The sequence below is a fragment of the Aythya marila genome, assembly GCF_965140915.1.
Source record: "Aythya marila genome assembly, chromosome: 1".
Taxonomy (NCBI): Eukaryota; Metazoa; Chordata; class Aves; order Anseriformes; family Anatidae; genus Aythya; species Aythya marila.
The window spans coordinates 184,479,600-184,503,970 of NC_139042.1; positions in this window are offsets into that span (position 1 = coordinate 184,479,600).

The window sequence follows — 24,371 nt, forward strand, 5'->3', positions numbered from 1 at the left end:
TATTTCATTTCATTTCCTTTTCCTTCCTGTCTTTCCATCAACCAGCAGTTGCCCAGGTGCTCAGAATTTTGATAGCATCCCTTACAAAACCTTTTCAGTAGCTCCCTGAGCAATTTTCTACGGGCAGTCACACTAAATGTATCATAGCTCCCACAATGGCTTCTGAAGTCACTTTGGCACAACCTTGTCTTTCACTACTCTGCGTTGCACCAAGCCAAATATTCCCTAACAAATTTGCCTGATAGGAAAGAGGACAAACAGTACTCCATATCATCCTTTTGGATATCTTGTGCTAAGGAGGAACAAAAGATGGAGGACAGGGCAGGCCTTGGTTGTGAGAGGATACTATTCAGAGGCAGGGAGAGGGAGGGAAATGATCTTTCTCCTCTTTGTCTGTGTGTTTATTAGATGATAAAAAAGAGCTACAGGCTGCACTCCCCTTCCTGTAGCTTTACTATTAGAGGCAAATGCAGAGGATTAACAGTTCTCCTTAGAGATATCCCTGTACCTGGGAATGTAGGCCTACTGCAGGGGAAAGGGTAAGAGGAAATGTTCTTTACCATTGCCTCTCCTGTCACATACTCTGAGGTGTTGCAGGAGAAACTCTCCAGAACACCTAGCTTTCAGCCTCCACAGCTGAGACTTGTGCTTTGACAAGAGAAGTCAGATCTTTGTGTTGTATTATATATACTATATTGTTGTTAGACAGACAACACTCAGGAAAACTAGGGCAGCTTCTAACCCAAGACACTTATGTGGTTTTGTATGTGACTGTAATGATTAGGGTTAAACAAACCTACAGAAGGAATGGTGATCAAACCCACAGGCTTCTTTTAACAGTACCAGCATTTTAGCATTTGAATTGAAGCTTTATGCACTTAAATGAACACTCTTATCTTAAGATTTAATAAAGGAAAAATTCTTGAATAATCTACTCACATGGGAAATAGTGGGTGGCAATTTGCTGAATCAGCACTGAAAGTCACAAATTTTCTAACACAGAACAGAATCCTTTCGTTTTTCTCTGTCAATGATGTGCAGTTAGTAAATAATACATAAAGAAGAATAAGGGGTATGTTTAAAATTGTACCCTGTTATAAAAATAGAACTGTCAAGCTGGATTGCTGAGTCTGGCAGAGGGAGGGCATTAGCAGAGGAAAAGTAGATGTTTGTTGAGCAGCTGGAAGATGATTTGCGGCAAGAAGGTGCAAACTTAACTGTTGTGCAAAAGAGCATTGATTGGTGTGAAATTAATTGGTTAGATTCACCACAGTTACAAGCTCTTGTATAGTCATTACTTTCAGTTGTGACAGATGAGGATAATGCTACAGTTAAGACCCTGGTGTTTTCTTGTAGCTGAAACTGTGTGTTGGAATGAATTACTGGCCCCAAAAGTACTTTTTCTTTTTTTTTTTTTGTATACAATTTTCTGAGTTGTAGCCAGAGCCTCAGCAATAAATAAATAACTATGCCATCACAATAATGGCAAATGGCATTGCTAATATGCTCCTAGCCCATTTCACCTCTATGTCTGCTTTAGTCCTGCTAACATTCAGAGGAGAGGAGAGAAGAGGGGAGGGGAGGGGAGGGGAGGGGAGGACTGTCACAAACGTATCCGATGGATCCCCATTAGATCCATGCCAGTACTCTTTGCTCTGAAGATGCTCCTTTTAGGTGAGGGTTGAGAAAGCTGAAAGTACCTGTTATTCCTGCATTACCTAACGCATCACTAAATAAATCAATTCATTCTCAGTGAATAGCTTTCAGTTCAACCTTGGTTTGAGCAGATGTTGCAAGGTTAGACAGTACAGTAAATGTTGGAGCAGTGCTTTGAGCTTCCTTCTTCCTCAAAATAAAAACCAGATGGTTTCTCAAGATGGAAGGCCTGTGTAATTGGTATTTATCATCCACCCTCTAAGCTGGATGAAGTTCCTTTGGGTGGCATCCACCATCAATGCTGAAAACTAAGAAGGTAAATCTTAAGCACTCCAGTTATTTCATTCATGCTTTTTAAACAAATGAAAAAGAAACTATTCATTTGAAACAGACCTTGGAAGACAAGATATTCTGAAGTGTTTTCTGCCCGATGAAGTCCCAACACATCCACTAGTGAGGGTTTAAGGACTACTGCGGGGTCTGAAATCTTACTTTGCCCTTCACTTCCCATTTGTCCTGTGTATTCCTAAGATGCAAACAATGATCAGGGGTGACAGCATCTGTCCCTGATGTCTTTGTGCAGGAAAAATATTCTGCCCAGCATACAGGATTTTCATGAGCAGAAATTCATTTTTTGTTTAAAGCTGAAATGTCCCAAGAGGGACATTTACAACAGGGCGAAAAAGGGGTGGGGGTGGGGGGGGGTGGGGAGACGCAGGGGAGGGGGCTGCTTATTAATAAACTCCAGGGTTTCCACACAAGTACTAGTCTACTCTTATTTATAAAGGCTAACAGAAATTGTGGTAAATTTACAAATAAACGAAACAAGGGAATGAAGAATACAGCTAATTGTTTTGGAGGTTATGACAGATAGGAATGAACACAGAAATAATTGAATGGTGGTGTGTAGTGAATTAAAGCTTCCATTCCCTATCCTGAGATGGTGTGGGACAAGACTCCTCTAAGGAATTTTTGGAGATGTCAGTGAATCAGAGCTTGCAGAAAAATGTTCCAGTCAGCAGCGCCCCAGTATTTTCCAAACTATTTCCACGGTGCTGGAAAAACACTAATAATAACACTGCAATGAGAATCTCCTCCTAAGACCACCATTTTTCACATTTGAATATTCATTCTGCAAATCAAACTTCAAGATAAATGAATAAGAAACACTTGAGGTCACTTTATATCAGGTGTGAATACCTGTCTCCTGAGAACTATGTGACGTAAAGAAGCTCCATGTTTTGCAAACACAACCAGATTATTTTATTTTTTTTCAGAAGGACTTAATCCTTGTCTAATTTGTAAAGAAAGCATTGTTTTTCTCATACACAGTGATACAATACAAGAACAAAACCAAGTATTTTTTTTTAAACCATTTATTTTAATTAATTTTTATTTAATAGTGATAAGTTATTAAAGTTTCAAATTTCCAAAGGTCTGAAGCTGTATTATTTCCAAAACTTTTTATAATATTTCTGAAATTACAGACAACTGAAAATAGTTATTTGGCACTAAAGAGTAAATAAGCTGAGTTATTTACTTATTGAGTTATTTGAAGTTATTCCTTCAAAATTAGAAGGTGACTTTACTCACATTCAGTACAGATTTCATGAATAATATTAACATGACACCAAATGTAGTGAAATAGTGTTGTATATAATACAATATTTTATTAAAACCGAGAAAAAACTTGACGCTTTGTGAAACACCAAGTTGAAAAGGAGCTTGAGAACACTGGTGTCTGACAGCTTATGCATCCAATTACTGATATGTCACCAGAAATATGTGGGAATAAAGTAATGAGATGGCAGTTTCTGTAACAAAGGGTAACATTGTCTGCTTACATCTGTATCACCAATTTCATTATCTGTATAAATCTACATTTTCCTGTTAACCCTTTACAGTCACACAGATCTCTTGATCAAAAAAGAGTAATACACATGCAATTAAATTAATAAGCACTAAAGACCACTCATATTGTGAACTTAATTTCAGTGTTGATATTGCCTTCATAGAAATATATATTGCTTTAAAGGAGGTACTCAGCGTATTTTGATATGAGACCATAAGCTGGCACAAAAGGTTATATTGGGAAAGAGAGGTTTTTCTCTTTTTACAGTTTTATAAATGTAACTTATTCTAATCACACCAGGTGTTTTTCATGTATTTTCCTAGAAACTTTTTAAATTTTCAGTTCCTCTTCTGAAATTAAAATAGAAAGAGGTGAAACATTTAAAACCAGCACGATACTAGTGATTCAATTCAAACACAAACTGAACTTTTCTAGAAGAAAAAAAAAAAAAAAGAAAAAAAAAGAAAAAAAAAAAAGAAGCACTTATTTAACCTTAATTAAATTTGTATATCTCCATTTCTGGTTAGAAATAAGGATCCAAAGGCCCATTCGTCACAAAGGGTGATGTCTTCATCAACTAAATTTCAGGTTGTAAATTAAGAGACATTTCTTCCCAGAAAGAGTAGTTAGGCTTTGGAAGGGGAGGTGGTAAAGTGACTGTCCCTGGGGAACACAACCTTTCAAGGAAAGGTTGGACATGGTGCTTAGGGAGATGGTTTAGTGGGTGACATTGGTGGTAGGAGGATGATTGGACCAGATGATCCTAGAGGTCTTTTCCAACCTTTACGATTATGTGATTCTATGAACCAAATCCTTGTTTCCTATTTGCAGTACACCATCCTAAGCACTCTTCTCTGTCAGTGCTTAGGTATATGTAGATGCATAACTGGCCGGACTGTCTGGCAATAAAGCTTATTGTCTCCCTTTACAGGCTTACATTTGCTACTTAATCAAACCCCAGACCATCAGCTCTGTTGTGTTGCTCATAAAGAAAAGCAAGAAAAGCAGCCAGCTGGAGGTGAGAGTGCACTAAAAGCTGATGGTCACATCACCTTGAAGATGTTTGGGTTAAGAAAACCACTAACATGGTTAAGAAAACTACTATTATGGCACACATAGTGACACAGGCCGTGGGAGGAAGTGTATTTTTCAGGTATGTACTTTTGGCTCGTAAACTGTCATTCAGATTTTCTGTTCCCTTGTGCCTGTGGAGAAATAGCAGCATCTGATTTAATTTTGTTATCAGCAGTGTTCACAGCTCTTTTGGTCCAATCTACCTGAGATTGAGTAAAACCTTAGCAGAAATTACAGTATTAGCCTTCTGAGTTAAAACCGCATTTTAGTGAGATTATTGTTTCTAAACCAATAGTATAATATGAGTCAGTGCAGAGCATCTAGGTTCTGACTTCCTTCTCAGTTACAGTGCTGCACCGCAGGGCTCTGGCATTGCCAGAGGAGGCAGCTGGGCCGTGGGCCATTTCACCGCCCCACGCTACTGCCTGTTCTTCTGAGGTCTGGCCCAGAGCCTGCTTCTCTTCCCCCTCTTGATTTCACTGCAGGTTGGAGCATACTCTAAACACATTTATTTGTGCATTGAAATCAGGCAAACTCTCTGTATGTCTTTGAAAAAAACAGGTGATTAACACAGGCCATGAAATCTTTCTGAAATGGAATGTAGCCTGCAAAATATTGCACGAACAATAAAAACTATACCTTATTGTTAACAGAAGTTTCCTAGCAGTAAGAAGTGCTGCTAAGAAATCCTCACACAGAATTTGCCTACATTTGCTCCTGCTCTGTTAGAAGAATTGCAGATGTAAGACAAACATATATTTTCAGAGTGTATTTGTGTACTATTTGTGTACTATCACATCCAGACTACTATAATCAAAAGACCTGCATATAAAATGCTTCCTAGTATGTCCTTTTTTTTTTTTTTTTTAAGAAATTATTTCAGATAGTCCTTTCAATGAAACCTCACAATATTTGAAGTAGTAATTACAGAATGCCAGAATTAATTTTTCTCCAATAATTATGTTTCTGACAATCCCAAGCATTTAACTCATTCATTAAAATTCAATAATGATTTCTACTATGGCTTTCACTAGCAGTAATGACATGCATTATTATGCATCACTAATTTCCATGAAGAACAATGAAGCATTATTTTATTAGCATCTAGAATTACTCCATTGTATTTTATTGCATTCTTTGAAAGAAATTATGAAAAGGAAAGTAGAGCAGTCTGGATTAACTTTACTTCTTTTCAGGCCTTACAATATTTTGCTACATCAACAAAGTGTTAAGTAGAATTTCTGAAACATTTCTAAACTATTCTAATTATTGCTTATAATTTTCCTGAGTGTCAAAGTCCTTAGTACCCATTATGTTTCTTAGCTGTGTCTCAAGGTAATTTTTGCATTATAATTATAGTTTAATAAGTGATTTGGTCTGTAGTTTAAAATTAGATGGGCTGGATGAAGTGTTTGACAGTTTTTTTTTGTTGCCTTTTAAAAAATATTTGGCTATTCTGCTCTTACTAATTCTTTCTGAAGTTTCTAGGGCATCCTGTGAACAAACATAACTTCAGCAACTATGCTGTAGCTTAGAACTCCTCAGAGATGGCTCAGCTATTCTCAGAAGGGAGTGTTGCAAAATTGATTTTTCTACCCCAGGTCAGGTCACTAGGTCACTTCTGCCTAGGGAAGCCATGCTGTAGAGCTACAGAACAAACTGGATCAGAGAGAGGAGACAGCCTTCCCTAGCTGGTAATGCAAGCTAAACTAGTGCAATACCTAGCCATGAGGTAGGCAACAGTAATCCCCTCCACCCATGTTCCTTTCCATCATCAGCAGCAGATCCCCCATAGCACAAACAATATGGGATGCAGACACTGCTACGTACTGCTGCCCAAGGCAGGTGCTTACCTTGCCTGATCTTGCACCTAGGCTCAATCAAAAATTCTAATCAAATTAATGATCTATTTCTTCTCTTGCTTACAGTGGTAGAAATCTTTCTCAATGAGTAGTGTTTCTACCACTGTACAGCCTGTGAAAGCACAGACCATCCCACACATGCTGCTGTGCAAACCCAAGATACCAATCTATTGCTACAATTACATGAGTGTAATGAAGAACATAAATGGTTTACTGGCCTATTTTCTGTCATGACTTATGCAGGATTTGGCACACAATGCATTTAATTATTTAGTTAATAGATTAATTCCCTAATGGAATCACAAAGCAAAAGGATTATGAATGTTCAGAATTCCTTCCCTTTTCTGCATAGTTGAGACAGATCAAGTCATCCTTCTAAGTATATTGTGCTTCTGTTAAACATTTATGTCAAAGTGGTTGTTTATATATAATTTACTTTATATGTAATAATTACTATAATTATTATGAAATATGCTGAATTGCTAGCCACATTTCCCACAGTCAGAAACTGAGGGACAAATTAATTGCCCTTGCTTGCCCAGATATTACCCCACAGTAACTTTCACCTATTGCAATTCAGCCCTATTTAAACTGAGTAAGAAAGACATCCTATAGCACATTAAAGCTTCAGACACAGATGTGTATTCCTTTGGGTACATCAGTAGTCTGGTTTCTCAATTTAGAAGTGATAGCACTGAAATTGCCTTTCTACAAAAGCTGTGTCTGTACTATTTTCAGCACATTGCTCAATGGAATCGGGGCAGGTTAAAAGATTCTTCATGAAATGCTGAGATCTAGTTTCCTCAGTTGGCACTAGGGAAATTTCTAACTTCAAAAACATTGTATTAGATCAGGAAACCCAAGAATAAACTAAACATTCTGGTCTAGTTTTATGTTCTCTTAGAACTAGAAACAGAATTTTGAATATTGTTATTGTGGATGAAAATAATTTAAGGTCTTATTTACATCACATGGATGTCCATTTCCACTGTGTTCAGTCAGGGGTATTTAACTAGAGCAAATTGTTCATGCAGATGTAAGATTGTAAATCCACATATGATAGTGTCGAAAATCAACAGTAAACATTTTTTTTTCTATACTGTATTCATCATTATGTATATAACAAGAAATACACTACCACTACTGTTACTAAAGTCAGAATATTCGCTCTTTTCATTTCTTATTAATTACATACTCTTTTTATAAATAATTTGTTTCAAAGACAGTCTTTGTCACTTCCATTCATCTGGCTCATTTTGCTACAGGACTATGAGAAAGTAAGTTGATAAGTAGGCCATTGTAATGCCATTTAAAAAGAAAAAAAAAAAAAAAAGACATCATATCTTCCTAGAAACAAGAAATAATCAACTTTCAACTTACTGTTCTGTACCTATGCTAATATACAAGGAACTACCACAAAGTATTAAATTAACAGAAACCTCTTTATTAAAGACTCATCACTGTATCACAGATCAATGTCATCTTGGCCATACGTGTCTGAATTCCAAATACGTAATGATTAACCTCTACAGCAGTCTTTCTAAGAGTATATGCTGTTTTCTGAGTATGCCAGCTGAAGGAGAATGCCCTTTGTGGTAATGGAATGCTCCTGCTCTACAGATGACACTGTCCTTATGAACACCATGGAGGTGAGAGTGTTCTAAAGTAGTTGTCTGGATTGACTGGGCAACATGGAAAAATACATAGCCAGGATCAGTTTGGGAACCTTGGGCAATCAGGTATACATATGGAGTGCTGAAAAGTATAAGTGTGAATTAAACTCAGAATACTCCATGTTATGCCTTCCTCTGTTGACAGACACCAGTGTCTGTCTGCTAGGATGATCACATCAAGATAGATTCCCAAGAACCCTTATGGAATAAGTGTAAATAACAAAGCCCGTCAGTTGTGTATGTTTTTATTTGTTTTCTTTTTTACTTTCTTCCCTAGAAAATAATTCTCTTTTTCAGCTACTGTCCCCTCCCCAAATAAAAATATTTTTCCCTCTTTTTTTTTTTTTTTTTGATACAATATTTGATACAATGAAAATAAAAAAGTGACTATCTGGTTTTGTGCTGGGAAAGATAAAACAAACAAATAAATCCCCCAAATTTAGTAGTAAGTGTAGTAAGCAGACACTTCCCATGATTTTTTTCATTTTTTTATTTTTTAAGCAGAACCTAGTGAAAAAAATATTTAATCAGAAAGTTTCTGACTACAGCTACCATGGAGGTCAAGCAATGTAAGGGAATGAGGCAATGTAGCTATCTGCAAGGGTGATCAAATAGATGCTATTTCCTCACTTGTGAGTGTTGCTTTGTGTTAGATAATTTCAGGGAACACAGAAAGAACTGAAGGTGCCAAAATTTACAGAATGTAACACAGAAGCAACAGTAGGATAATTCATACCACATTCCTCTGGCACCTCCTGTACTAAGCTCTGAATTCAGCCAGTAGGTTACTAAACATAAAATATGTTTAACATTTCAACACACACTATTCCTTTCAAATAACCTGAACCTTTTTATCATTCTTCTCAACAGACTTCTAGAAAGCAAATAGCCATCTGGTCTATGTAGACATTAAAAAAATAGGAGAGGAATTTCGCAATCAAGGGAGTTACACAAGACTCTCTCCTCAAACATTTTAAAATTTACTAACCTGAACCTTTGGAGCACCAAGTCACCTTGAATTTTGGTGACTTTGGAAATTCTAAAGAATCAGTGCTTACAAAGACATGAATTTGCTCTCAAGTGGTGACCTGGATGCAAGCCCAACTATAAAACCCAGGGATGCAATGCTGATCTTTATAGCAATGTTGACATCAGCAACCACACTCTTTGGACAAAAATTTCTAAAATTAAAGAAAAATAATTGAAGGTAGAATGTTTTGAAATGTCTTTGGCATTTGGAAAGTGCCACAGGATGAAAAATAACATTTACATTTGAGATGGGGAAACACAGGATATAAAAGATGGTAAAAGTAATAGCAGATGTACTTAGGTCTATTTAATGTCCCCAAAACAGTACTTTTAAACACTGCTTTAAATACTCTCTTTTGCATTGAACATGGTTGATTTATTTTGTGTTTACAGCTTCATACAATGTCAAGTTTGTGATGATGTGGCTTTCTGCTGTTCTGAAGTTTTTAGTGCATTTTACACCTCTATTGAAAGAGAAAGGCAGCAAGACATATTTTGTGACAGTACCGATTAAGGCTTCTCTCTGAAGAGTTTGTCTGGGAAAGTTGTTGATCAACAGGCTGATGTAGGTATACAAAAGGTGCATGTCAATTGTCTGCAGCCACCCTCATCAATGCAAAATAACAGCAAGGAGGCTTTTCCATCACTGTGTTAGTCACAAAGCATGTTCTGAAGTTCTTTTAAAGTCCTGATGGGAGAACACATTTGTATATCAAATTCCGCGTTTGTCTTCATTGTTACAGGAGTTGTGAGTTTCTACCTCAGGGCTCCTCAGGAGTGCTAACTACCCCAGGATGCAAACATGGTAAAAACAGGCACTCTCATGTTATTACGAGATAACCTCACAGAGGTCAGCTCTATTTTCTCACCTTATGCAAAGGAGTTTATCTTACAGCAGAACAAAAACAGCTTATCTGCACTATGCTTTTTGGCTCTGTTAAATTAACAGAGGCTCAAATCTCCATCCTTAGATTTGAGGGCTTTAATGCTGGATTCAGAACCATGTCCTGACACATACTTTTGATATTTCCCTCACCCTAAGTTAGCCTAAGAGTTAGAATAAATAACAAGGCTAAGAATGAAGCTGTCTAATTCACCTTGAGTTTTTACAGCAGTTTCAGCCAAAAATGGTTGTCCCAAAGTGACTCAAATCATACACATAAATCTCAATAACTTCCTGATCTTTTCCACTGAGGAGGAACAAAGTAATTTCATTCCCAGAGATATTTATCATAAACGAAGAAAATAAAAAAGAATGAATAAGATTAAATACTATCCATGTCTGAACTGTAAAAAGGCAGGACAGTCAGGGTAACACTCGAGACCACTCTTCTTGCATTTACAGAAATCTCACAATCAGCCTGAAATCTGTCACCTGTAAATTCCATCTGCCTATGTAGCAGGTAGAATTGGTACGCTTTCAGGCCAGAACACCAGGGGTGCTTCTGTACAGGCCTCCATGGTCATCTCCTCTGTCAAGTGCCACAGCAGCAGTCTCCACAGCTGTTTCAGTTCTCTCCCCACATGGGAAGGAAAATTGCTTTTCTGTGTGCTCTAAAGCTTCTGATTTATCTCCGTTTTTCTTCCAGGGACTCTCCTGCTGGGTCAGCTTCAAGTCAGCCCTGCAGTTTACTTTGCAGATAGATAAAGCAGATGGGAAGTAAATACAGCCTCAAGCCTTTCCTATAGATGGTTTCTCCATTGTGTGGATGTAGCTGAAGCCTGTCCTAGAACTGTGGATGAAATGGAAGCTACTGTGGTCAAAAAGAAAGGGAATTATTCCTTTGCACTATGCAAAATGAAAATCAATGTATTGACTATAAAAATCCATATTATGAAGCTAATCTATAGTCATGTAGCATTGTCTTGGGCATTCTTTAGACTATGAGGTCTGCCTACAGGAAGGCATCCTAAGTGTTGGCAGCACTGGACTGTGAGTTGCTCTAACCAGCACAGGGCAAATCAAATTTCCAAAGACATGAACGGTAATTAGAACTGGGACTCATTTTTCTTAAATCTAAGCTAAATTTATACCTAACCCTGTAACTCCAGGTTCCTTCTAAAATAATGGTGAGTAGTGGACATGTGTCTAAAATAGGCCAGTTGTCTCTCTTTCCAGAGGTGCATTCCTGTCCTTTTCTGATTTATTTGCTTCACACCTGCCCCAGCAAGCATAGCTTTGATGTAGATACCTCATTTTCTTGAGGTCTAAAGCTGAGGAAAAGTCATCCCAAGTCTCATTGACAAGTAAATATAGATGGTTTGTAAATTGATGTTTTTGCTACCGACACAATGTAATTTAGCACCATAGTCTCCCCATGTCTTGGTTTCCCCATAAGGCTTCCATTTTTCAATCACTTACCTTAAGGTTACAAATAATTTAGGATAGAAAAAGTTAGTGAACATACTGTTCCTAGCAAGGAGATTTCTGAACTTAACCAAGGTGTCTAATTTCAGCTGTGCCATAAAAGACACTCACAGTACCTTGAGTAATTATTTTGCTGCCATTGCTTTAATAAGCAACATAAACACAGAAAAGACTCACTGTTTCTTTGCTGATGTGCCTGAGTTAGGTATTATCTTCCAAAAGGAAACAAATAAACAAACAAAACCCAACATTTCAGTGTTTTTATGAAAATCTTTTAAATACAAGAAGACTCCATAGTGAAAAGGCATCATGTACATACACACAGTACACAGAAAGAAGCAAACAAAAAGAATAATTCAGTTATTTTTTTCTTTAGAAACGAAAAGAGGAGTATCATACATCAGTCAGAGAATACAGGATCTAAGTTCTAGGGGAGGGGATCTTACATAGGAATTTTGTAAACCCAACTCACATCATTATTAATATAAATCAAAACTTTGGAGGATAGTCTTCAGCAGTGTATAAAATGCTCAGAGGTCTGTGCTGCATGTGCTTTTCAAAGGCAACATCTTTTTAAGTCCACAAATGCATTTTTTAATTGTTGTTCCCATCTGCCCTGTTCATCCTTTTCACATCCCTTGTGAATCCCACTAAAATTGGCAAAAAGACTTCCTCTTAAGGGAAATTTTTGGTACGAAAACTCACAAACGTCTTTTACCAGACTTTTACTTGTCTCTCTGTGCACAGACACACAGAGACAACATACCATTTGACATTACCTCAACACCCACCTTAACTCCTAGGATTACTGAAACATGCCCCATATAAACTGGATTTAGTGGCCAAAAGAAAACCAGTTAATTCTTTGTATTTATTATTATAAATACAAATAATAAATACAATTTTATTTTTCTTAAATGATTTTTTTTTTTATTTTGTTCAATTAAGATGTATCACCAAGGTAAATTCCTGTGTCCCTTTTGGGAGGTTAATCACAGCACACTCCAGTCTTCACCAGGACTGGAAGGTAGCAAAAGGAAGAAGTGCAGATGGATACAATGGACTAGTATCTTCAAGAAAAATTCCATTCATCTTCTGTCCTAAGATGAAGGTCAGCTGTTGATATTTATTGTTTGTTTGTTTGTTTGTTTGTTTGTTTTTTGCTTGTGTTTCTGTATTGTGATATGATCTAGGAGCTCAGGTCATAACCTATCAAATTCCTAGCCTGTATTCTGTAGTTTATCATATAGATAGCTACAGTGGAGAAAGTAAAGAGGTAAAGAGGAGCATTTCCAATTTCAGGCTAGCCCCAGAATACTTGTAAACTGTTTCATTTGGACACCTACACCAAAAACAAACACTCCTATATCTATATCTTCTCTCTGTGTTAATCCTCATCCCAATCATTTTATTTCACTCAGAGTTTGTCTGAAAAAGAGTAAAACTAAAGACAGAAAGCTTTTTTTCAGGCAAAACTGACAAAAGTGCAAGGAAGTCAGGACAGCAAAGGACAATATGAAGTATTCACAGTCCTGGATTTGCACAAAGGCTGGTGTCCCACATGGCTCTGCTTCCTGCCTAAGATTCTGTTCTGGTAGGAATTGTTAGAGTTTTGCAAGACTAAATGTAAAGAACATGTTTTTTCCACTTACTTCCTCTGGTTATTACTGGAGATAACTGCAGATATGGACCTGTAGGTCTTTATTTCTCCTCCCCAGAATGACTTCAAATTATCTAAAATCTGAAAATAACAGAGTTCATTATTTCAAATTTGAATGAGTCCTTGTCAAGTTAGCCCAGAAAGGTTATTGCAAAAAAAGCAGATTGTTTCTTTTAACTGAAAAATTGTTAGTATCAACACATAAAACCAAAGCCCAAGCCAAGTGGTATCATCTTTTTCTATCACCTGCTCTGCACAAAACATCAAGGAGGTTTATGCCCAGCAGAGCAGATGTGCCTACAGTATTATGGGGTCCCAGTGATCCTTGTCATTCTAATGGATTATTAAATTCTGTTACTAATGGACATACATTATATAGCCAACTGTAAGGTAGCGAGTGATTATTCTCTAAAGGGTTAGATGGTTATTTGGGTAATAAGGACACCAGAATTACAATTGTAAGGGTTAAATAAATAATATATATATATAATATACTTTTTTTTTCTTTTTTTTTTTTTTCTTTTTTTTTTTTCTTTTTCCAAAGTGATATAAATCCAATTAGCTGCAAGGCATACAAGAACTACTCTGTGTAGTTCTTCCATGATTCCTCTCTATTGGAGAACAGATTGTACCTTCATTTGAGATGCCTGGTCCCAGCACTATCACTGATGTAGGATATAGGAAATGTGACTTTTCAATTGCCTGCAATCAAAAGATATTCAACAAAGGCTACGTAGACTATGAAATAATACACAAAATATGATAATCCAAATTCATGAAAAAACATTAACCCACTTACCTGGAGTATTCAATTATTTTACTATTTATGGATAACGTGTGCTATAAATGTCAAGATCAATATAAGAAGTGATTAAATTGCCTTTTTATATTTTGTTATTAAACAGCATCCTGCAAGCATGACTGTCACTTCAAAATTGTTTAGTTTTCTTCTATCATAAAAGCTCCATCTATACTCTTACAGCACATGAATAGAAAAATGGAATGCAGAAGATAATATCAAGCAGTTAATGGTTTAAATACTTTATCTTAATAATTCAGAATAAAGAACAAATATTTGGAAATACTAAAAGAAACTGCTATAGTCAAATTCAGTTTGACAATGATGGAGACAAAGAAGCTTGTACCTATTGATTGTTGTGGTATAGAGGGAACAAAAACTGAGGTATGTACATCTATAGTGTTGATGAATTCAAATATGCAAGAAATACTTGCATTGCTTTCTACTATATATCCAGTAATTGTGGCTTAATTATTACATTCAAACCTTCTAGTGAAATACCTTTTTGCTGAAATATTTTGGGTGGAAAATTTGAAAGGTGAAAAAAAAAACAAAACAAAACATAAAAACACTTTAAGCATGAGACCTAAAGAAAGTTAGCTTTGGTTGAATAACCACATGACTGGAAAGCTTTAATTTTAAAGATATGTTTCAAGTGACTTAAACATTGTCTTTACAAGAACCTTCACTATTCTATGACACATCTGTATAGCCATTACTCAGAAAACTGAGTGCCAATTATAGACTATGTTTTGCTTTAATAAGTGAGAAAATCACCTTGGCAGCTACATTACTGGTCCCAATAACATTACCTCTCTGTGTCTCTGGTTGAATTTCCATGGAGAATTGCACAGAACAATAGCAATGAAATGAGCTAATCTTCCACATAAATAGAGCTGATTGGAAAATGTTCTGTCAAAATTGAGTTAATCAGAAAATGTTTTTTATTACCTTATATGGAAATTTTGATTTCATTTGATTCCCTCCCTCCATGTTTTTTCAAAGAAATTAAAAACAAAATGTGCATGTGTAAGGTAGGTTTTTTGTTGTTGTTATTGTTGTTGTTGTTGTTTTGTCTTGCTTTGTTTTGTTTTTCCAAGAAAATGAACAGTTTAATTTCAGGTTGTCATAAAGAAATGATGGCAATTTGTACAATTTGTAATTATTTTTTCTTCAAAAAGTCCAATGAAAATACCCTATACAGGATTCCAGTAGCAGCATATCTCACTTTAACCTGAAGAAACCTTTTACAAGTTCTTTCAATTTTTTTTTCTTTATTTTCAAAGGCAAATGATTTCAAGTCGTTTAATAGATAATTAGCCCCCAGAGGCAGATGGTCTTTGCAAAGCAGGTAAAATTGTAACCCAGTAGTATTTGAATATTCTGATTTGCTTATTTATATGTTTCATTTTCAGAGGCAAATTATTGATTATGCAAGCTCTGGGGTTTTTAAAAATCAGTCCCATGCTTTGTAAATCATACAGAATAAGCACATCCCTTTGTTTTTAACACTGGAAGTGTTTAGTGAGACTCCCTTTAGTGGTCCAGGAAACAGTTTAAAAATGTGAATATTTTGAATGGAATCAAAGAAGGGGTTGGTAGTAAATTCTTTTATGCAAACTAATCATTCTACACTTTCTTCCAGTGTACCATATGGAGAGAAATAATGTATGATAAAATTCAGAATAATGCATTTTACAGAAGCAGATTTCTTTCTTTAATGATACAGCATTTCTGGGAAGTTTGTGAATGCTTAAACACGAACATTTCCTAGAACGTCATACGCTCTCAGGACCTGGTTTTCTTCTTACACCAATTTTGAACTAGTGTACTCTCCTAGAAACATTTAACCACCTCATCAACAGATGCCTACTTTTTTCAGGCACAACCACATAGGAAAATTGAAATCCACATTTAAAATAAATTTTGATCTAGGACATATTAGAAATATTTATTTTTTTTTTTTGATGAGGAGATTCTTGTGTTATACTTGCCAAAGCATTGTCACTTTAGTGAAAGTCAGAGTAGCTGTCTGTAATGTGAAGAGCTCAAACTATCCTTAGTATCTAACTCCAACTTTCTCTGCTAATGAAGATAAGTTTGGATAAACCTGATGTGAGGCGGACTGAGTCTATATTGATCAAGGTTATTAACTGAGCTATTCAATTTAGATAGAATTCTTCTCCCTGTCTTGAAAAACGGAGATTATAATGTGTCTCTTCAAAGGTAATGCTTGTGAGGGCAGTCCATGAGAATCATATATTTTTCTGGTCAGAGACTTCCCCAGTTCATGATGAATTTATCTCTGAAACTCCAACCTCCAGATAAAAGTGACAAACATATCCATTGAGAACCATAAGGGAAGAAGATTTTTCTTCACAGCTCATAGAAAAATTAACTTTCCCTCCTGTGTCCTCTGACTTTTCTCTCTCTCTCTCTTTTTTTTTTTTTTTTCTTCTCTTGTTTTGATCTTCACCATTTAAAAGAAAAGGTTGTATTAAGGCAATACAGAATGTAACATAGGAAATGGAAATACTGCCAAATTGTAATAGGCATACAGGATACATATACTAGCTCTTGCTTTAACTATTTCCAGTAGCTAGCTGCAGCTGTGCATGAGTCCAATGAAGCTGAACATTCAAATTTTTACTCTATTTTTTTTTTTAATAGACTGAGATCTCTTCTGCTTTGTAGATGACCAGAACTGATGATGAAACCGTAATAAGCTTTCTATTGTTTATAATGAGGATACCCTGGAAAATGCAAGAACCATATAATACAACTATTTACTATTTCTCAGCCTGCACAGAATGTCCCAAGTCATCATAGATGTCTCAGCACCACCACACCAATCCCTCAAATAATAAGACTTGTTAATTCAAACACAGCCCTGTGGGGCTGTGTAGATCCAGCTGAGATTAGGAAATGGTGGAAGCACAATAGTACAGCAAAGTGTCTGAGCTAATAAGTTCTGACAGAAAATTTGTTCTTTTGGACATGTTTATTTACAAATGAAATAATTTATCTACAAATAATCTACAAATAATAAGAGCTGACATTACTGTAAAGTTATTTTGGGTACTTCTATATCAGAGTCATTTTCAACAAGGATTTCATGTAGAAATGTGTCTGATGCATTCATTCTCCACCTACCCCTATCCCATATTCTCTGTACTTAAATCATTTTAATTTGAAAGGAAAAGAGGAAAAATTTGCAATTATGGTAAGACAGATCCAGAGCCTGGTATACAGCAGGTGGTCTTCTCCCTGCTCAGATTCTAGACAGTAAATGAAAATTGTAAGTAGATGGACTACTGAATTTGTGGAGAATAATTACATTGACAGGCCCTTACTTACCTATTAACAAAAGAAAGATATAAAGATGCCCCAAATAAACAATTCCTTTCCAGAACTCCTGCTCCTGCTTGTTCCTCATCATTTTGTATAGCTGAACCACTTTCTCTACTCTATGGAAATGGCTTCAGAATTTTTCCTCTTTTGGCTTGGATAAACCAAAAACCTTTTCCAGTAATATCAAAACAGAATGTACAATTTTGCACTCTCAAGCAATGTACAAGTTACGAACCTAGTGAAAGTAATACATTGAATCACAGCTTGGGTCCTTTTCACACCAAGAAACCTAAAATCTCCCCGTGGAGTTTTATTGATCAAAACACTGGATGAAGCATTGTTGCATGCCAGATATTCAAACCTTGTGTCAGAAAAACTTCCTTAGGTTAGAACACATAAAATTACATTTCAGAATTGATGTACTTTGTTGATTTAAGTAGCCAAATGGTAGAGAGGATTTCTGAGTTTTATTTACAGTGATCATAATGTTGTAACCAACTACATGGCTGTCGGAAGAGAGGATCCTCCTATTGAGTGGGTGAGAGTGGCCCTGACTCTGTAGTAACAAGGGAGAAATCTTAGACAAAAGTTCCTACTATCCCCACAGCCTTATAGATCTTTTTCTTAACTCTATAAATGATATCTAACTTCTCCCTTCATTTATCCTTAGTTCTAACTTAGTTTCTAACTTAGTCTTCTGTCAAGGAAAAGGCAAAAACTCCAAAAATAAATATAAAATATTTAAGTAGAACATCTCAGCTTAGAATTTCCTGGGCATCAATAATGACTTGGGTAAATGGCCTAAAGTGGTGACTAGAACTATAAAGACAATTCCTTACAGATTTATCTATTCCCAGGAGATGTCTGGCACCTTGATACTTATTGCTCCAATAAACTACCCATTAAATATTTCTCTCATGATAATCTTTTTATCAAGCTAAACATGTTGTTTTGTGTAATCTACAATTGCTTGTGGTAAACAATTATGCAAAGTCAGGGCACTTAATTTCATTGTGCTAATTATGATTCCTTTTTTCAGCGCAGCCATTGCAGATTAAAATTGTGCCAGCATTGGGAGTAAAAATAGCAACTGAAGATTTAATATCATCCACTGTTAACAAAAGATTCATGAGATTTAAAAAAAACAATTGTAATGTAGTCTTCAGCTTATAAATTGCATTTCAAAACCACATTCCCATTTTTATCACAAAATCCACTTATTTTTATATTTCTTTTGTGTTGTTTAAGGACTGGAGAAGTGAATGTAGAAAATGAGAGTAGTATGATAAAGACAAGTTATCTTCATCATAGCTCTTGAGATTTGAGATCTTCAACTTTGTTAGTTCCAGTTTAGACCAACAAAAGGACTTTACCTCTCAGAGGTAAAATATTTAATGACTGAAAACAACAACTTTCTGTTTATCTTTCTCTGTCAAAGCAAGGGGAAGGATCTTTGGTAGTATGCAAAAATTTTATGACAAGGTGTAAGACTTTGACATTCCTCATTGGTTCTTAGCCAAAGAAAACCATTTCAAATGTATAATAGTTCTATTCTACATTATTCTGTTCTAAATGTTCTATTAAAATTCTAAATATTCTATTTAGAATAGTTCTGAGAGAACTGTTCTAAAAGTAGGCTGAAATAAGCTTTTTGTAATGAATAGAGAAGTCTGGAACATTTGTGAAAAATAACGTTTGGATCAGATCTTGCCTCATTCTAATGTGTTTTAGTTCATCTACAAACAGGACATAATTCTGAACAGGTACTTCTGCACAACATTAAATTGACTCTTTATCAGAATATAAGAATATGACAGGCCTGAAATAATGATGGGTTAGTTGGATTCAGGGCACATATATGTTACTTTGTATAGAGTTATTTTCCAGGTGATAGGATTATAGAGGTCCATTCTCAGCATGGCTTGACTTTCAGATTATTCCTGGTATATATATATTTCATGCCAACAAATGTTTCAGGAGAAAAAAAAATAAAAAAATAAAAAAATAAAAGTAATTGATAAAATCACCTAGCAGCATTTTTTTGGCAAAATACAATACAGGAAATTACATAATTCTTTTTGGCATCAAACCTGTACCAACTCAATGACTAGGACATATCTTTATCTTTACTGTCCCTTTGCAAAGGAAATACATAAATACTACATGCTGAGTAAGTAGTTAAAAAAACGAATTGGTTCAATGTCAATAATTGTAAACATTTGTTTTTCTGGTGACAGGCTGGTTCTTAGCACGTCTTAATTTGCTAGATGTAGGAATTCCCAGCATTAGGAAGCTTGTCACTGCCAATCACATTGCTTATTAGTTTTATTACAGTAATAATACTGCCCTAATTTTTTACTAAATTAAGTAAATATCTACTTATCACTGCAAGAAGCCTACAAAGAGTCAATAGGAACCTCCACAAATTCCCCATCAGATATTTCTATGCACATAGTTTAATGTCATGGCCATGCCTTTATATATACAGAACACTGAGCATGTAACCAGATTAAAAACAGGCATATCCTAATGCTTAAAACAACATCCTACTGTGAATGGCTAAAAGTCTTGATTGTGATAAATTCTGCAATACTGTGGGATTTGAAGAAAATAACCATCTAAACAAACAGATCTTCTGAGTTTCTATGAAATTTATCAGTACACCAGGTGAGTGGAACTTCTGAGATATCAACAGTTGCTCTGTAAACTGATAAAATTGAAAACTGATAAAATTGAAAATTGAAACTTAATGACTAACAAATATTTAATAAGAAGAAATGAGAAGCATTTGTAGCCAAAGATGTAGTGGGGTAAAGGTGAAACAGGTATGATAGCTAGTGTTTAATTAATGGATAAGAATTCCATTTTGTATGGTGTGTTGAAAGGAACACCACCAAACTTTTCCAGTGAAAAAAAAACAACCTATAGAAAATGTGTTAGATTAAATGGAATGGTTTATTATTCTATGGCTTCTTTGGCTTCCTATGTAGCACTAGATAAGTCACCTATTTTGCCTGATCCCTTGCTTGTTCAGGATATTACATGTATTTTGCTAGCCACAGGGCAGTATTGCAGATAAATTCATTAAGAATGATAAGGTGTTCAAAAATTTAGGTGTAGTCATACACGTATCTAAGTCTTTAGTTATTTATTAATTCAGCAGGAAATAGATTTGGAAGATGGCTTTGTCTCTATTTCAAACCCATAATTTGGTAAAAATAATGAAGCACACAGGCTGAGTAGCTGTTTGATGTTCACAAGTATGACAACTCAAAAACTGTTTTAAAGGCTGGAAAGACACCCACTGAACAGAAAGAATAGACTATTTTTGTGCTATCTTAGCAAAACAATAATTTTGATGAAAAATAATTTACTCTTTTGTTTATGGAATACCTTTGACATTCAAATCCCTTCTTCCTGCACCTTGACTCTTACACCCAAATAAACATCACTTTGTTCATACGTCAGTCTGACACAAAAGCTAATGAATGGTTTTTTGCTTGAAATATTTTGCTGCATTATTCCGTTTAGATAATTGGCTGGCACAATTAATTGGAAGTGAATTTATTTTTTTATTTATTTATTTTTACATATTTACACATATTTCTATGGTTTGTTAAATTCCATCATTATTCTTGAAGTTAGGATGAAATTCCTATTCACAAATTTTATTCATTGTTCAGTCTTTTTAATAGACAGATATTTCACTAACATTCTAAAATATATTATGAATGCCATAAATGTTTCTGGGAGGGAAAAAAAAATAAAAAAAAAAAAAAAAAGGAAGAGAGAGAGAGAAATGATGTGTTTTAGAAAGATTTAAAGTATTTTTTCTTTTTTTTTTTTTTTTAATATGAAAGTTTCTCTAAAATTGTTAATTTTGGCCACTACTTACTAGGACCACTACTCAGTCATAATCAAATTTTTTTAGTAAATCCAAATAAAAGAAATATTATGCAGTCTATCATTATGTAAAATGAAAAGATTTCTTTCATTGCAAGGTCTTTGGAGAAATATTTTCAATTTTCAAAGTACTCCAGAATTAATTCAGAACAGATGCCTGATAGTGTCAAGGTTTTGGCTGGGATAGAATTATTTTTCTTCATAGAGGATTGTGTGATGCTGTGTTTTGGACTTTTGATGAAAATAGTTGTGATAGCCCACCACTGTTTTCCATCATTGCAGAATGCTTACACAGAACCAAGGACTTTTCATCTTCTTGTGCTGCCCTGCCAGCAAGGAGGCTGTTGGTGCACATGGAGCTGGGAGGGGGCACAGCCAGGACAGCTGACCCAAACTGGCCAAAGATATTTCCCATACCATATGGTGCCATGCTGTACAATAAAAGCTGGGGTAAAGAAGGCGGAGTGGGGGATGTTCAGTTTACCAAGAAATACACACAATGAGCTCTGCTTTCCTGGAAGTGGCTGAATACCTGCCTGCCAATTGGACACAGCAAATAAATTCTTTGTTTTGCTTTGTTTATGCACTCAGCTTTTGCTTTACCCAGTTAACTTGTTTTATTTCAACCCATAATTCCTCTTGCTTTTACCTCTTGGATTATCTTCCTTGTACCACCTGAGGAAAGTGAACGAGTGTCTCTGTGGTACTGAGCTGCCTTTTGAGGTTAAACCACAACAAGATTATTAAAAAGAAAAAACTCTTAAAGGATCATAAAAATAACAGCCTTGTACAACTGAAAGCTAAAGACTGCAAAACTGTATTTTAGGCACAAACTCAAAACAGAGAGTCTTTAAACTCACATTTAAATTCTTAACTTCATAACCTATGTAGCACATGACTACAGGCCAGTCAGTCTTACCTCTGTGCCTGGCGAGGTCATGGAGCAGATCCTCCTGGAAACTATGCTAAGGCACATGGAAAATAAGGAAGTGACAGCCAACATGGCCTTACTAAGGGCAGAACATGGGTGACAAATATGGTGACCTTCTACGATGGGGTTACAGCATTGGTGGATAAGGTAAGAGCAACTGACATCGTACCTGAACTCATGCACATCATTTTACACTGTCTCACATGATCCTTAAACTGAATCCTTCATGACTGATCCTTCAGTCTTTAAACTGAAGAGACACAGATATGATGGACAGATCCTTATCAGTAGATAAGGAATTTGTTCGATGATCCCACTCAGAGTTGCGTTCAACAACTTGATGTCCGGGTGATTGATTTTCATCAATCAGGTTGCCCAGAGAAGCTGTGAATGCCCCATCCCTAGAAGTGTTTAAGGCCAGGTTGGATGGGACTTCGAGCAACCTGAACTAGTGGGAGGTGTCCCTGTCCATGGCAGGAGGGTTGGAATTAGATTTTTAAGGCCCCTTCTATCCCAAACCATTATATGATTATATGATTCTATCCTACTGAATAGGATAATAGAGGACATAGGAAATAAAAACCTAAAGATTTTGTTGGACCTAGGCCTTACAGCAGCCTTACGCATGCTTCTGCATGTGTGTGCAGAGCAGAGAAGGATCTGGACTGGATCAGTATGTCAGGAGGACAGGCCACAGAATAGTCTGGATTCAGGACATATGTGGCAATCTTACTTGTGGGTAGATGCTTTTCATCCATCAATGGAATAGACAGCCCAGTCATATCATAGAATCATAGAATGGCCTGGGTTGGAAGAGACCTTGAAGATCACCTAGTTCCAGCCCCCTTGCCATAGGCAAGGATGCCACCTGTGGCGCAACAACCACACAGACACCAGGGTTCTTTAAGGATCAATAGCTTCTACTTCTTTATTGAGGACATAACTTCAACTCCTTATATTGACAACAGGCTCCCTTCTTATCCCATTCACTCTACAGCAGTACTTTTCCACTAACTATGCATTGCTCAACAACTTTGTCCAGCAACAGCAAACACCCAGTAACTTCCATATCTTAACGGCTGGAGAACCAGCAGCCCAAGACAGCAAGGCACCTCCTGAATCACCCTTCTTTGTTCCTTCTAAACTCTTTACATTCCTCATGGCCTCATTGTTGAGAGTCCAATGTTATTGCCAACCATGGGGCTTGTCGACCCCCATGGCCACACTCCAACAGCCACCCACTATACCAGGTTGCCCAGTGCCTCATCCAACCTAGTCCTGAACAGCTCCAGGGAAGCTCCAGGGAAGCTCACAGATTCTCTGGGCAACCTGTTCCAGCGCCTCACCACCCTCTGAGTGAAGAGTTTCCTCCCAACATCTAATTTAACTCTCTCCTCTTTTAGTTTAGTTAGAATGGTTTAGAAACCATTCCCCCTTGTACTGTCATTATCTGACTGAGCAAATAGTTGTTCTCCATCTTTTTTATAAGCCCCTTTTAAGTACTGAAAAGCTGCAGAAAGGTCAAATCTGGAATCTTCTCTTCTTCAGGCTAAACAGCCCCAGCTCTCTCAACTTTTCTTCATAGGAGAGGTTTTCCAGCCCTCTGATCAACTTTGTAGCCCTCCTCTGGACCTGTTCTAACAGATCAACATCTTTCTTGTGCTGGTGGACCCAGGCCTGGATGCAGTACTCTAAGTGGGGGTAGAGTGTCCTCCTGAGACACAGTCAGAGTGCAGGAAGAGTTTGTTAATGACCAGGAAAATGGCAAGCACTACTAAGCATGTCTTCTCCATCATGTAGGATGTAACCGCATATCCAAAGAGAAACCAAAATAAGAAACACTAAACAAGAACCTGCCTGACAGTATAGGTATATTGTCACCTTCATCTAGTGGAAACAAACACTTTTGAATTTTGTGTGAGTCCAAAGAGGCACAGAAAGGTACCTCTGTATATTTGGAATCCACAACTTCCAACATTCTTCAAAGTGTTTTTGTATTTGTTTGTTTTTCTGTTTCGTTTGTTTTTGTTTTTAATTATGCTGCTAATGGATATCCTGTCCAAGATGCTAGAAACCATACATTGCTTATATCTGAAAGGTTTTAAACAAACAAGAAAAACAAACAAACAAACAAAAACACACACACACACAAACCCACAACATATCTGAAGCTTTATAAGACTATCCTAACAATTGACTTACTAAGCTATGCC